General features: G+C 47.3%; 1 protein-coding gene across 1 annotated transcript in view; it reads left to right on the top strand.

The window, feature by feature from the left end:
- The window catches only part of LOC147108244 (solute carrier family 12 member 2-like), a 315,116-nt gene extending 303,168 nt beyond the window's left edge, over positions 1-11,948 (top strand). Inside the window, exon 29 of the mRNA XM_086004787.1 lies at positions 10,399-11,948. The gene's annotated coding sequence lies outside the window, so the exon portion shown is untranslated. The remainder of the gene's footprint in view (positions 1-10,398) is intronic.
- Positions 11,949-15,076: the final 3,128 nt, after the last annotated feature.

Genomic DNA, 15,076 nt, shown 5'->3' with positions numbered 1-15,076 from the left:
AATTGCAAGATGGATCAATGTCCCTTTAATTGGCTCCATCAGCGATTATCAAAAGATTGGAGTTGGTCCGTGTGGAATACCCACTGTCCACCTTCAGCGAGTCTGCTGCGTTCTGAGTGCAATGTGAAGCTCACTCAGTGCAGACACTGGCAAACACCAAACTTGCTACAGCAAAAAGAATGGCTGCCACCAGCTGTCTATCATAGAATCTTACAGCACATAAGGAGGCCATTCAGTCCATCGTGCCTGTGCCAGCTCTTTGAAAGAGTTGTCCAATTTAGTCCCACTCCCCTGCAAATTAGTCCTCTTCAAGTACATGTCCAATTGCCTTTTCAAAGTTCCGATGGAATCTGCTTCCACCACCCTTTCAAGTAGTGCATTCTAGATTTTAACAGCCCTGTGTGTGAAAAAATGTCTCCTCATTTCCTCTCTACTTCTTTTGCCAATTATTTTAAACCTATGACCTTTGGTTACTGACCCACTTCCATAACAGTTTCTCCCTACTTGTTCTATCAAAACCCTTCATAATTTTGAATACCTCTATTAGGTCTCCCCTTTTACTTCTCTGCTCTAAGGGGAGCAATCCCAGCTTCTCCAATCTCTCCACATAACTGAAGTCCCTCATCCCGGGTATCATCTCGCTAAACCTCCTCAGTGCAATTTCCAAGGCCTTGACATCCTTCCTAAAGTGCGGTGCCCAGAATTATACATAGTACTCCAGCTGAGGCCTAACTAGAGATTTGTAAAGTTTTAGCATAACTTCCTTGTTTTTGCATTCAATGCCCCTATTTACAAAGCCAAGTATCCCATACACGTTCTTAACCGCCTTATCAACTTGCCTTGCCATCTTCAAAGATTTGTGAATATGTACCCCCAGGTCTCTCTGCTCTTGCACTCACCTCAAAATAGTACCATTTAGATCATAATGCTTCTCCATGTTGTTTCTCCAAAGTGCATCACTTCACACTTTTCTGCATTAAATTGCATCTGCCATGTGTCTGCCCATTTCACCAGCTGCCTATGTCCTCCTGAAGCCTGCTACTATCCTGCTCACTATTTACTATGTTGCCAAGTTTTATATCATCCGCAAACTTTGGAATTGTACTCTCTATATCCAAGTCCAGGTCATTTATATATAAGAAAAGCAATGGTCTTAATACCAATCCCTGGGGGGCCCCACTGCATACTTCACTCCAGTCAGAAAAACATCCGTTCACCACTACTCTCTTCCTCCTATCCCGTAGCCAATTATGTACTCAAGTTACCACCATCCCTTTAATACCGTACCGTGTACTTCTATTTTCCGAATAAGTCTGTTATGAGATACTTTATCAAATGCCTTTTGAAAGTCCAAATATACAACATCTACTGCACTACCTTCATCAACCCTCTCTGTTACTTCATCAAAGAACTCAATCACGCTCGTCAGACATGATTTGCCTTTAACAAATCCGTGCACTGTCCCTTATTAACCCATGCTTCTCCAAGTGAGAATTAATTTAGTTCTCGACAATGGTCTCTAGTAGTTTTCCCACCACTGACGTTAGACTGATTGGTCTGCAGTTACCAGGTTTATCCCTCTCCCCTTTTTTGAACAGAGGTGTAACATTTACAAGTCTCCAGTCCGCTGGCAGCACTCTAACATCCAAGGAGGATTGAAAGATTATGGTCAGAGCTTCTGTTATCTCCACCCTAGCATCCCTCAGCAACCTGGGATGCTCATCTGGACCGGGTGACTTGTCAACTTTGAGTGATGCCAACCTATTTAGCACCTCCTTTCTATCTATTTTTGATCCTATCCAATATCTCTACCCCCCCTCTACTGTGACATTAACTTCATCTTTTTCATTTGTGAAGACAGATGCAAAGTCTTCATTCAGTACCTCAGTCATGCCCTCTGCCTCCTGTTTTTGTCCCTAATCGGCCCCACCATTCCTTTAACAATCCTTTAACTTTTTATATGTTTATAAAAGATTTTTGAGTTCCCTTTTATTTTAACGACTAATCTTATCTCATAATCTCCCTTTGCCCTTATATCCTTTTTCAATTTCCCCCTGCACGCTCTGTAATCTGCCTGGTTTTCGATTGCATTCTGCACCTGTCATGTCATAAAGCTCCTTTTTCAGTTTTATTTTAACCTCTATTTCCTTTGTCATCCAGGGAGCTCTAGCTTTGGATGCCCCATCTTCCCTCCTTATGGGAATATGCTTGGTCCCTGCTCTCCTTCGAAACAGTGCCATGGGATCTTTTATGTCCACCTGAGAGGATAAACAGGGCCTCGCTTTAACATCTTATTCGAAAGATGGGACCTCCGTCAGCGCAGCGCTCCTTCAGTACTGCGTTGGAGTGTCAGCCTGTATTTTGTGCTCATCTCTGGAGTGGGAGAGTGCTGCTCACTGAGCCATGGCTGACACCAGGGGCGGGAACATCATGCTCTCTTGAAGCTGCTTGATTACTGATGAAAAATTGACCAGCTTCCACGTGAATTACTCAGCAGACACAAAATTTGATCAAAAAATAACTTAAAATATTAGTTATTGTTTCAATTTCTTTAGTGGATTGGTTACATTAAACGTTTTCTCCTCCTCCCTGCGCCAATCAGTACTCACCCACACAGGTTCTTCCAGTCCCATCTAGAGTCAGTCCTTCAGGGCAATCACACTTGAACGAGCCCTGCGTGTTCACACAGCGTCCGTTCGTGCAAACACCAGGGAACACGTCACACTCGTTCACGTCTGGTGAGAAAAGAAACATCACAGATTATTCATTTCTTCATTATTCATAAAACAATGTTAGAGATGTGTTTAGAAGAATTTCGAGTGCCAACATGTAGAGATGAAAGGACTGAGAGAGTTTGAATATCAGATCGTAAGTTTGATCAAATATAGAGCTAGATAACTATCTCAGTTGTCTACATTTGAATCAGCAAAATAGATGTATTCCATAGCCAGCTTACTCTTAATAGAAGGGTATTAGTCTGCAAAGAATCAACGTGGAATCATACTAGATACAACTTAGGGCTGTAACTTGTTTTAGTAAAAGTTTGGGACAATCGTGGATTAGTCATAGTGAAAATGTTAAAAGTCATGAACATGTTTATTTGGTAACCAAACCACCTTTGGTCAGATGCATAACCGGTGACTGAGCCACTGTCACCTATTTTACACTAAATTACCCCCTTGTGTGAAGAATTTCTTGATACCTGCCCTAAATATGCCATTTACTAGTTTGAACCTGTGTCCCCAAGTTCTTCTCCCATAGTTTAATTTAAAGTAATATTCTGGGTAAACTTTCTCTATATCCTTAACAATCTTATAGATCGTGACAAGATCACACCTCAGACACCTCCCAGACTAAACAACGTTAACAGTCACACTAGCTTCATAGTAAAGGCAGTACAGCTAATATCTGCGATAGAGTTGCTTTTGCACACACTGTGGGGTAGATCATGAAGCCAATGGAAATAAGAACGTGGAGAGATCTAAAACGGGCAGCTGATTCGCTATCACCCGTTTAAACTATCGCACAAAGTCAAGATCTACCCCTGTGTATATGTCATTGTTTGGGCCAGTTCTGGATGATTTAACCCTTGTTACAGTTGCAGTGATTGAACAGATCTGAGCTGACCTTCGCAAGTAACACCCTTCACCCTGGCATAGCCTCTGGGACAGGTTGGATCTGCAAAAGAAACATAAACAAATGTTCAGATATCCAGCTCGTAGCAGTGGATCATCACTTCCTCCTGTGCCTGTGACAGGCCAGTGTAAGGGCACTGGTGCAATCACACAGGCCTGATCTTAACGAGACTCTACTCAAGGCTTCATTTCAGATGCTGTTAGATCTAATAACTGAATGATCCGTACTAATTCTGGGATTTCATTTCAGCTGGTGAAATCCTTTTATTTTGAACGGAATGCTGACTGAACTGCATGTCGCGCAAAGGGATTCCGTGGAAACGCTCACCCAGTGTGCACTGGGGCAAATCAAACCCAGGAACAAGCCAGAAAAATCACATTTGTGTGAAATTTGGATGGTGTATTATTATTTATGCTAAAAAAAGAGACCATAACAATAATCAATTATGATAGTTATGCCTAATTTGAATATGCAAATCCAGTGATTGCAAATTAATTATGCCTGGGGTGAATATGCAGATTTAGTTGCTTACAACACATGAGGAATAATTTTACCAAATTTGCACTCCTGACACGAGCTTCATCTGCCGGAAATGCAACCCGGAAATTTGTGTCTACGCATCCCACAATTTTACGCCCATTAAAATGAACGGTTGTAATATTGTGTAGGCCACTTGGATCAAAGTCCTTGGAACCAGGGGCATTGCTTCTCATGACATCAGGTTTGCCTTATTCTTCATTATTTGACAGTGGTTGGCTGCTGCCTCGAGCCCATCCCTAACTCCTGCTGCGTCCCCTTGCCCATCCGCTGGAGGTAGGCACCAGCCGATACACATCAAACATGCGACCACAAACTAACACTTTAAACATGCAGGGCCAGTGTATCTCCTTCATCCCACCTCTCTAATAAATAGAAAGCACGCCCACTCCTCATGTCGCTAGACACTTCCTGCAGGTCAATTACAAACTGGTGCAAGTACCTAAACCCTGCTTATGCGGCAAATACTGAGTGAGTGCTTAACATAGCATTCAGCGAAAACCTTTTCCTTAAATAGTTTCAAATAAAACTAATGGGGGAAAATGAAGCACTCAATAGCTGAATTATAAAACAGATGCCCCTGTCTGGTTTTGCTCATTGTGTGCGATGTTTAAAGCAAATGCAGTGTAACAGTCGCACCCCCCGCCAAGCCCCTCAGACAATGTGAGTACCCAGCTCGCAGTGTTCGCAGGGGCTGCCCCAGGCCGCTCCCAGGGTGGCACAGCACTCTGACTTCAGCGTAGCTCCATTGATGTTCACTTCGCAGCGCCCATCCTGAATGTTCAGCCAGCACGTCCCCTTCATGCTGTCTGTTGGAAGAGAAGCAGAGAATGGGATTCGTCAGACCACCCATCACGCACTCACCTCCGAGCTGTCCCCTCGCCCCGCAAACACCAGTGAGCCTACAGACTCGGACCATGCTCACAGCGAGTGCCTGCCTCTGAAAAAGCATGAAAAGGAAAAGATACCACAGAGAGTGGAGCAGTTCGAGTAACCCAGTGACCGGCATCACCCACCAGCACCAAACTAACTCCCGACATGCCACGTGCGACTCTATTCCATTAACAAAACACACAATTCTGGCCAGATCCCATGATGGCCTGCAGATTGAGTGACGGCCTGCAGCCTGAGTGACGGCCTGCAGATTGAATGACGGCCTACAGCCTGAGTGACGGCCTGCAGCCTGAGTGACGGCCTGCAGCCTGAGTGATGGCCTACAGTCTCAGTGACGGCCTACAGCCTCAGTGACGGCCTACAGCCTGAGTGACGGCTTACAGCCTGAGTGACGGCCTACAGATTGAGTGATGGCCTGCAGATTGAGTGACGGCCTGCAGCCTGAGTGACGGCCTGCAGCCTGAGTGACGGCTTACAGCCTGAGTGACGGCCTACAGATTGAGTGACGGCCTGCAGATTGAGTGACGGCCTGCAGATTGAGTGACGGCCTGCAGATTGAGTGATGGCCTACAGCCTGAGTGACGGCCTACAGCCTGAGTGACGGCCTGCAGCCTGATTGACGGCCTGCAGCCTGAGTGACGGCCTGCAGCCTGAGTGACGGCCTACAGCCTCAGTGACGGCCTACAGCCTGAGTGACGGCCTACAGCCTGAGTGACGGCCTACAGATTGAGTGACGGCCTACAGATTGAGTGACGGCCTGCAGATTGAGTGACGGCCTGCAGATTGAGTGACGGCCTGCAGATTGAGTGACGGCCTGCAGCCTGAGTGACTGCCTACAGCCTGAGTGACGGCCTACAGCCTGAGTGACGGCCTACAGCCTGAGTGACGGCCTGCAGCCTGAGTGACTTGGTCACTCATGGAAGAGCTGGCATGTGGTGCCAAATAGATTTAAAAAGTCATATTGTAGTCAATAAAAGTTTTTAATTAATCTGACTCTGCAATATTACTTCAGTTTTTTAAATCCCATAATCAGTGCCAGCACTCAGCAGCCTCACTATCGCCATTCTGACCACCTGCAGGAATAGTCTGCCTCCTGGCTGCTAGTTGAAAGCTGCATTCTCTGCCCTCCTCACTCTGTCTAAAAGTTTAGATACAGGAATATAGTAATAATAAGGAAGTATGAAGGCATATGAAGGCATCGAGTGTAAACAAAGGAGACATCCTAAACCTCACCGAACCTGCAGTGATTGGATGAGACCGAGGTATCAGAAATTAGAACACAGACAAAATGCGAAGTTTCATTCCAAATTGACTTTTTCTTAAAATGCCAACCCTGGGCTCCCGATGGCTTAGCGAGCTTATCCAGTGAGTGGCTGAGCCAAGCTTCCAGGAGAGTCCCAGATTCAATCTCCAGTCTGTGCTGAGTTCATTGGAGCTACAATTAGCCCCAGCATTTCCTGGGTTAGGAAGGGGGATAAAAAAATCAGCTCTTGACCTTTGCTGGAATGTGTGTGCGCGGACGTCAGATGAAGACAGGGTCAGGCTGCAATGCCCTCCGCAGTCTGAGCTCACACACTGGGTGAGGTACAGGAAGACAGCTGGGCCCCATGGAACCCATACCCTGCCAAATGTCAGGAGAGAAGGGGAGAAAACTAGCCCGAAAGAATTGACAATGCTGGCAGCGCAGTGTGGGTGAGCTCTGCACCAGCGCCCAGTGCCACAGGGCCGGGACGGGCACAGATTCCAGTCAGGCTCTGCCAAGCTCCCAGTCTGAGCCATGTTGGGTGGGGGAATTGAGAGTTGGAGGGCAGGGTCAAGCATGGGTGCTCTCTGCTACCTTATAGCAGCCAGCTACAGGGGGTACTGGCAGCAGCCTGGGAGTGGGCCACTCGGAGGCATCAGACCAGGCAGATGAAGGGATAAAATTACATAGGCGAATCCCAAAATATTTAAGGAATAAAACATGGCTCAGTCCATAACACAGTTTTTCGACTCAAGCAAATAGTTCCTTCAGTGTTGACAGAGAAGGGACCTGCAGTTACTCACTGATCCCTAGGTTGCCTCTTCCCTCGTGGAACACTGGCACTGGGTAACAGTGGGTGATTTCAGAGAGATCCCTCGGGTTGTAGTGTGTGCTCTAACGGTACCACATGACTTACCAATACAAATGGTTCCCGTTGGATCCAGTTTGCTTCCCAGTGAACATTCGCAGATGAATGAGCCAGCCAGGTTCCTGCAGTAACCATTCACACACGGGCTGGATTCACACTCGTTCACATCTGGAAATACAAAGGCTGGGTTAGTCACACACATTGACATCTGGAATTACAGAGATAGGAGAATTCACACTCATTAACATCCGGAGCCTCAGAGCCAGGATTATTATAGACGGGATAATGATGCACATACTGCACTCTGTCATCAACGCGCCTCCTTAGACCACTAATAATAATGCAGCTCCTCCCCCACTCCGTGTGACACTCGGTTCAGTTCAGCACATGCACCCAGAAAGAACCTCTAGCTTTATGAAGCTGTAGTAATGTTGCAGCTCTCCCTGGAATGGGCATGGGGGAGGGTAGCTAGAAGTTGGCGACAGTATCTGCCACGTCCCTTTGATATGTGGGCGAGTGGTTCATCTGTGGGGTATGGCTGCTTCAGTGGGAACCTTTGGGACTTGGAAAAATCTCCATTTTCCAATCTCCCCTCACTGAGGTGCTCTTCTCAGTGTAACCATGGCGATGAATCCACGTTCTCTACCGTGGAATCCGAATTGCCGGCATTCTGGCTAATTATTATTGCCCAGCAGCTATTTCTGCTCATGCAATGTGACATCTGAATTCTCACCTTCACAGGTTTCAGTATCGGGTTTGAAGATGTAACCTGTGGGGCAGGTGCACGTGTAGCTGCCCGGTGTGTTACGACACAGTCCGTTGTCACATAGCAGCATGTTGACAGAACATTCGTCGATATCTGGAGAAAGAAGTATTTTTTTGTAATAGATCATTCTCGAAAACATTGGAAACTATGTGACACAGATTACTCGAGCAATTATGTAACTGTCGTTAGTCTGCCTGAGGCTGGCAAATCTTGAAGTACCAAGGTTCAGTAGTTACCCCATACCTTGCAGTACCCCCTCGCACACCCTCTGCTCACTCACCCTTCCCTCATTCATCTACTCACCCTCTGTCATCTCCACCCTTGCTCACCCTGTCCACACTTTCCTCTCTGTCATTCAATCCCCCCTCCTTTCTTCCCCTACACTCAGGCCTGTTGTGTAATTGCATGACCAACAACATACGTGACTCTGGTATACTGTGAGAGAGGAGCAGTTTGGTCCAGAGCTGAGAAAGTTTATGAGGCAGCAGACAGGAGGAGGGTGCTCTGCTGATGTCTATATTTTGATGGGTAGAGGGGGAAATTTACATGATATTCGCGGAGGAGGGAGAAAGAACTGAAATGTGCTCGTCACATTTTTTTATTTTTACGTGAGATATTTTCTTGGATTCAGAGTTACCGGCTACTTTCATAAGCGGACCTCATGACCCCTACGCGCTGGAGTGTACCCCTTTCTGCCTAATAGAGGGGGGGAAAATAGTGATACCCAGGAATTGCAAGGCAGAAATCTTACTCTGTATACCATCTACTGGAATGTAACACATGCCACCATGTGATTCTCCCCTCCTGGACAAGTGACTGAAGATATAGTTTTCCCCAACCGAGACACGGACTTTGAATCAACAAGTGGTTTTATTTACATATATGGCAGATCAATGAATAGTAAACAGTATAACACAGTATACATTTCTATACCCTCCTTGATTCATAAAATAATAGACATGCTTTCAGAGAGCAGGATATTATATATGTTATAAAATGATTCACAGTGGATCAGGGTGCCTCTTGCTGATACACAGGAGAGTATTTTTAATCAGATCCTGCCTTCCAACCTGTAGTAACACAGTCCCACACTCACCGATGCAATTCTTGCCACTGACGTCCGACTCGTAGCCGATATTACAGATGCAGCGGTAACTGCCGCGCAGATTCTCACAATTCCCGTTAGCGCAGATATCGGGATCGAGAGCACACTCATTGATATCTGGGAGCAAAACAAAATGCATTCAAATCAATCCTTTATTGGCGTCCCTCCTCATTTTCAGAAGATATAATCAGGAAAGATATTAACTGTACTTCAGCACTTGCTGTCCAGGTAACCTGGTTTTCAGTGACTCAGTAAGACAAATTCCTTCCTTATTACATGGGATTACAGCCTAGTCCTGGAGTTTTGAGGCTACGTTCTATCTATTTTTCAGTGAAACCATAAATCAGTTGGCTTGGTCAATGAAATTCTGAAGATACACTACCCTGTTTTATTTATTTAAAAAAAAAAAGTTGGACTATATTAAATTTGGATCTTTCTTTCAGCCTTTGCAGATGGTTAACGAGGAACGAGCTCGTCACTGTCATGCGAACCCTGAATAAATAGAAAAATCCCACTAAATCTGTTACAGAATAACAGTGGCCAATATCACAAATAATTTGTGCGATCCAACGTTAGTCTGTCTTTGACACATGCCCATGGATAAAATCTGCTGCTGCTGTGATTTGTGGAAAAGGAAAATGGAACATTAAATATAATTTAATAATCACTCAGCGAAGATTCAATTTCAAATTTTGCCAGTAACACAAGCCGGTTCTTTTCCCTACCTCGTCCATCAGCTGTGATCCCGATGCCGCTGCTGCACAGAGCCTGGAACTCAGCTGTGAAAACAACAGGGAGAACGAAACAAATCAGACACATGACACTCTGAAACCCTGCCATCAACCGCAGAAAATAATAAAGGAGCTGGCTCTCGGATCAGCGTTCCCAGCAAGGAATATCGCTTGCAAGGAATGCTGGGTGGGAAATCATGGGTCTGCAGTCCCTGATTTTTCCATCCATTAATTTAAGTGGAGGGACTCTGGTTCTGTGATTTCCCAACCAGCTCTCCCTGCGAGTGCTGCTCCTCGCCTGGATTGCAGGATCAGGGAATCAGCGCTCCCCTGTTTAAAACTGCCAAATGTAACAAGAGCGACTGCCCTTCAAAAAAGTAATTCATTGGCTTTGATGTGCTTCGGGACCACCTGAGGATGTGGAAGGTGCTACAGTCCCCACCGCTTATAATGGGTGTGTTGCTCTCAACGCCATTTGCCCTTTATAGGCGGTGGACTGTAAAACCAAGAAGGTAAGTAACCAACATATATTTTTTAAAACAGGAAATCTCACTGAGCAATAGGGTTCTCATGAAAGGTCATCGACCTGAAACGTTAACTCTGTTTCTCTCTCCACAGATGCTGCCTGGCCTGCTGAGTATTTCCAGCATTTTCTGTTTTTGCCTCTCCTCAGTGTTAGCAGTTGTATCCAGAATCTCTTCACTGAGGTAACTGCACTTTATCAAAGTGGGAACAGCTTATTGAAATTGCTTGAAGACTCAACTTTGCCTGAAATTAGCAGAGCCTTTTAAATCGGTAAATACATTGAAAGGAAGATTTGCATTTCGATAGCGCCTTTCACGATCTCGGGACGTCCCAAAGCGCCTTACAGCCAATGAAGAAGTTTTTGGAGTGGAGTCACTGTTGTACTGTGGGAAACCCTGCAGCCAATTTGCGCACAGCAAGCTCCCGCGAACAGCAATGTGGTAATGACCAGATAATCTGTTTTAGTGATGTTGGCTGAGGGACAAATGTTGGCCAGGACACTATAGGGGATTAACAAGCTGTGAGCACCTCATTGAACCTGCTTGAGAACCTGACTTTGACTGAAATCAGCAGAGCCTTTTAAATGGGTAAGTTTTCAGAACTGCCCGCAATAGTCAGCAGATTTAATACATTATAAGCGTCGCCTTTGAAATTGCCAAATGGTTAGCGCTATTTGCCTGATATAGGCAGCTGCCTGTGCTAAGCGTGGACGGTAGAAGTGGTGGGGCCTGTATATAAACGCAAGGGCCTAGAAATTCAGTGCCCTTAGCACCGATTTTGCGGCGCTAGAGGGCCTAGCGCTGCAATTGGCGCCGGTTCCTAAATTGCCTGGGGCCCTTCCGCGGCGGTAGACTGGTAGCGCTGCGCCGGCACCGATGACGTCATCGGTGTGCGCAGCGTCCCGGTTGCCGTGGTAACCCGGCCCCAAGCCGAAATTCAGTTGCGGCCGCCTCGCCAGTGGCAGCCGCAACTAAGACTCCGGCAAACGAGTGTTGCCGGAGTCTGCGCCGGCGCTTTAAGGAGGCGCGGCGGCCGGCCGCTTTCCCGCCGGCCGCCTGCCCGCAGCTCCCTCCCCGGACTTCTCCCCCCGCCCCCCCCGGAACAGATGCAAGCCCGGCACTTGTTCGAGGTGCCGGGCTCATTTTTGCAGAGATTTGCGCGGGCTGCAGTCGGGTGCAGGCAGCTCCTCCTTAACGGAAGGAGGAGGCCTGCACTTCCCGAGCCTGCCGCACCGCAGCGGGCGCCGCAGCGCCGGAATAGCGCCGCAATGCGGCGCATTGCGCCAGTTTTCAGGCGCTAAAACCCTTCAGTAGCGCCGGCAGCCGTTTGGGCGCGGCGCTACTGAATTTTTGGCGCGCGCAAAGGGACTTAGCGCCGGCGCTAACTTCCGGCGCTAAAGCCCTGGCGCAGCGCAAACTCAATTTCTAGGCCAAGATCTTTTTTCTTTCTAGAGGTTAAAAAATATTTCTATTGTTCCATTAGCAATTCTTCAGATTGATTTTATTGTTTAATAAATTCAGTTTAATGATCTTAAAAAAGAATTTTAGAAACATTTGAATGATTTTACTTGCTCTCTCATGACGGGGCAAGTCAGTTATCATTGCAGTCTGCCCAGAATCCACTCCTATGCGGCTTTTTATGTGAACTTGTGGCACAAATGATCAGCTGGAAGCCGCTCTTCACACAAGTGGCTGTCCCCCCAAATCACTCAGCTGAGTGCGAATCATTTTTTCCGTGCTGCGGCCGACGGCAGTGTGTCTGACCAGCCAGCAGGAGGAGCTCACATCCTGCTCGGCAGTTTCTGAATCACTGATTCTGTCTCTGGCCCAGGTTCTGGGGCAAACCGAGATCTGCCCACGCAGAACAGCCTCAGAAAATATAACACTTCATGTCCCTACGAGCTAGTGTTCAAATGCAGCAAAGTGACAGTGTTCTATTTAAAAAGTTGCAGAAGAATTGCAACAAAACAAAAATCAGTAAAATACACAGAGAAAGGTTAAGTGCCGTTTAGTCTGAAGATGATGATGAGACACGCAATTTAAGTTCCACTGGGCATTTCTCCCACAACTCTATATACATGTCGTTTCCAAAGACAGAGAAGGTGAACCTACCAGAAGTCCTGGCTGGGCAGGGCTGGCAGGGCTCTCCAAAGCCATGGTCCGGGCTGGCACAACAACACTCCGATTTGGTCACAGCACCATGAAAAGATCGGGCGCAGGTGCCCTTTTTGATGGCTCCATAGCAAGTGCTCCGCATATGGGTATCTGAAAGGAATGAAAATGCCACTGTTGGTTGTGGAACTTGAGGAGAATCATTTATTTTTCTAAGCTGACAACACATTACTCCCAACAACTGCTTGCATTTATATAGCGCCGTTGGCATAGAAAAACATCCCAACGCGCTTCACAGGGGAGAAGGAAATAAGTGGGCGGTGAGTCAAAGGAGGGGTGCCCAAAAGCTTGGCCAAAGAGGTGGGTTTCAATGAGGATCTTGAAGGAGGAGAAGGAGGTGGGTAGGTGGTGGGGCTGAGGGAGAACATGGGACCTAGGCAGCTGAAGGCACAACCACCAATGGTGGGGTGAATGCAGGGGAGAGGCACAAGAGTTAGTGGATTGGAGAGTTCGGGGCAGTGTGGAGCTGAAGGAGGTTAATGAGATGGGGAAGGGTGAGACCAGGAAAGGATTGAAATACAAGAACTTGCATTTATATAATGCCTTTAATGTAGAAGAATCTCCCAAGGTGCTTCACGAGGCATAATCTATCTATCTTCTATCTATCTATATCTATCTATCTATATCTATCTATATTCTTATCTTATCTTATCTTATATATATATATAAAGCAGTTGGTTTGTCTGTCTGTCTGTATGTCTGTCTGTCTGTCTGTCTGTCTGCTGTCTGTCCGCTATACACTCAAAAGTTATAGAGCGTACCTACACATATGTTGTATCAAAAGAAAGCTGATGATCAGGGGAGTGTCATAGGGGTATTTACTTTTTGGTCAGACAAAAATTGTTCTGACAGTATACAAAAAACTTTCAGAAATCCGCTCATTAGCGGTTGACCAATCCTACCGCTCATTAGCGTTGAGTAACGTGATGGTTGACCAATTGGGGGGTGTTTCATGGCGTTTGTGGGCGGGGCCTAATCCTTCAAACTGCCGAGCAGGAGCTGAGCTGAGGTGAGTGGCGGCCATTAAAGACCAGCCGGGCCTGAAGCGCTGGCAGCTGCCCTTTCTTCACCCGCAAAATCTCCCTCCGGCTCTCACCTTTTAGCGGGGGAGAGGCTGCTTTAAATTAGATCGTTCACTCAGTCGCGTCTCTCTTCATCTCTTTTGTTTTTCTTCTCTCTGGCCGGCTGCGAGGGAAAACAGAGAACCACGTGGCCCGAGAGACAGCGAGCAGGGGAGCAGTGGCGAGGGCTCCGGCTCAGCGGATCGGGCGCTCATCAGGGGTCGGCCCGCAACACATCGACCGGAGGAGCGGTGGCTCTCTCTCTCCTTCCCCCCCTCTCTCTCTCTCTCTCCTTCACCCCCCTCTCTCTCTTTCTCCTGCCGACCTCACAAAATGGCGGCCGCCCTTCTTCACCCGCCGGGCTCTCGGACACGGGAGTCCGGACCAAAAGGCCTTCAACTGCCGCCCGGCCAACCGGGTCCAAAGGCCCGCCTGGTTAAACATGAGGAACCCCGGGCTTGCTTCTGAGCGATGGGCACCCGGCCTCCCGGTGTCGGACTCACTCCGTTCTGGTACCGAGTTGTGAGGAGATTGAGAGAGGAGGGAGGGAGAGAGAGAGAGAGTGGGGAGGGAGGGAGAGAGAGGGGCAGGGAGAGAGAGGCAGGGAGAGAGAGAGGGGCAGGGAGAGAGAGGGGGGAGAGAGAGAGTGTGGCAGGGAGAGAGGGGGAGGGAGAGAGAGAGGGTTGAGAGAGGAAAGTGTGAAGGGGTGGGAGAGGGATGGGAGAGCTCGCCTTCTTCCTTCGGCTGCCGCAATTCAAACTTCCCGCCGACCTCACAGAATGGCGGCCGCCCTTCTTCACCCGCCCGCCGGGCTCTGAGTCCAGCCCCTTCCCTAGGGTGCCTTCCTCTCTTCTCTATCTCCTTCCCTCACTCTCTCCTTCCCTCTCTCTCTCTTCTCCTATCCCTCTCTCTCTCTCTCTCGTTCCCTCATCTCTCTCTCTCCTTCTCCTTCTCTCTCTCTCTCCTTCCCTCTCTCTCTCTCTCCTTCCCTCTCTCTCATCTCCTTCCCTCTCTCTGTCTCTCTCTCCTTCCCTCTCTCTCTCTCTCTTCCTTCCCTCTCTCTGTCTCTCTCTCCTTCCCTCTCTCTCATCTCTCTCTCCTTCCCTCTCTCTGTCTCTCTCTCCTTCCCTCTCTCTCTCTCCTTCCCTCTCTCTCTCCTTCCCTCTCTCTCTCCTTCCCTCTCAATTCAATTCAATTCAATCGCTTTATTGGCATGACAAGTTACATCTTATGTTGCCAAAGCATCGGAAAACATTCATGTTTGTTCACAAAAATACAGATCTATCCATACAGTGTATAAACAGATATATCCCTGAGTGTATAAATATATACTTTCATATAATTTATATATACTCTTTTCTTATATTTACTGGTTGTCCCTCTGTTATGGCAAGCTGTGTTATGCAATTTCTCTCTCCCCTAGTAGGTATGGGAGTTTTTGGTCGTCATTCAAATTTCTGAATTCCGGGCATATTTTTGTGAATTTTGGGTAGAAATTCTCCCTTATGCCCTGATATTTTCTACAAGCTGTGAGGAAGT

This window comes from Somniosus microcephalus, chromosome 13, assembly GCF_052327205.1.
Source record: "Somniosus microcephalus isolate GS21.2 chromosome 13, FLI_Smic_1.0, whole genome shotgun sequence".
NCBI lineage: Eukaryota > Metazoa > Chordata > Chondrichthyes > Squaliformes > Somniosidae > Somniosus > Somniosus microcephalus.
Note: the sequence above shows the minus strand (reverse complement) of the source record. Positions and strands in the feature narration are given on the sequence as shown.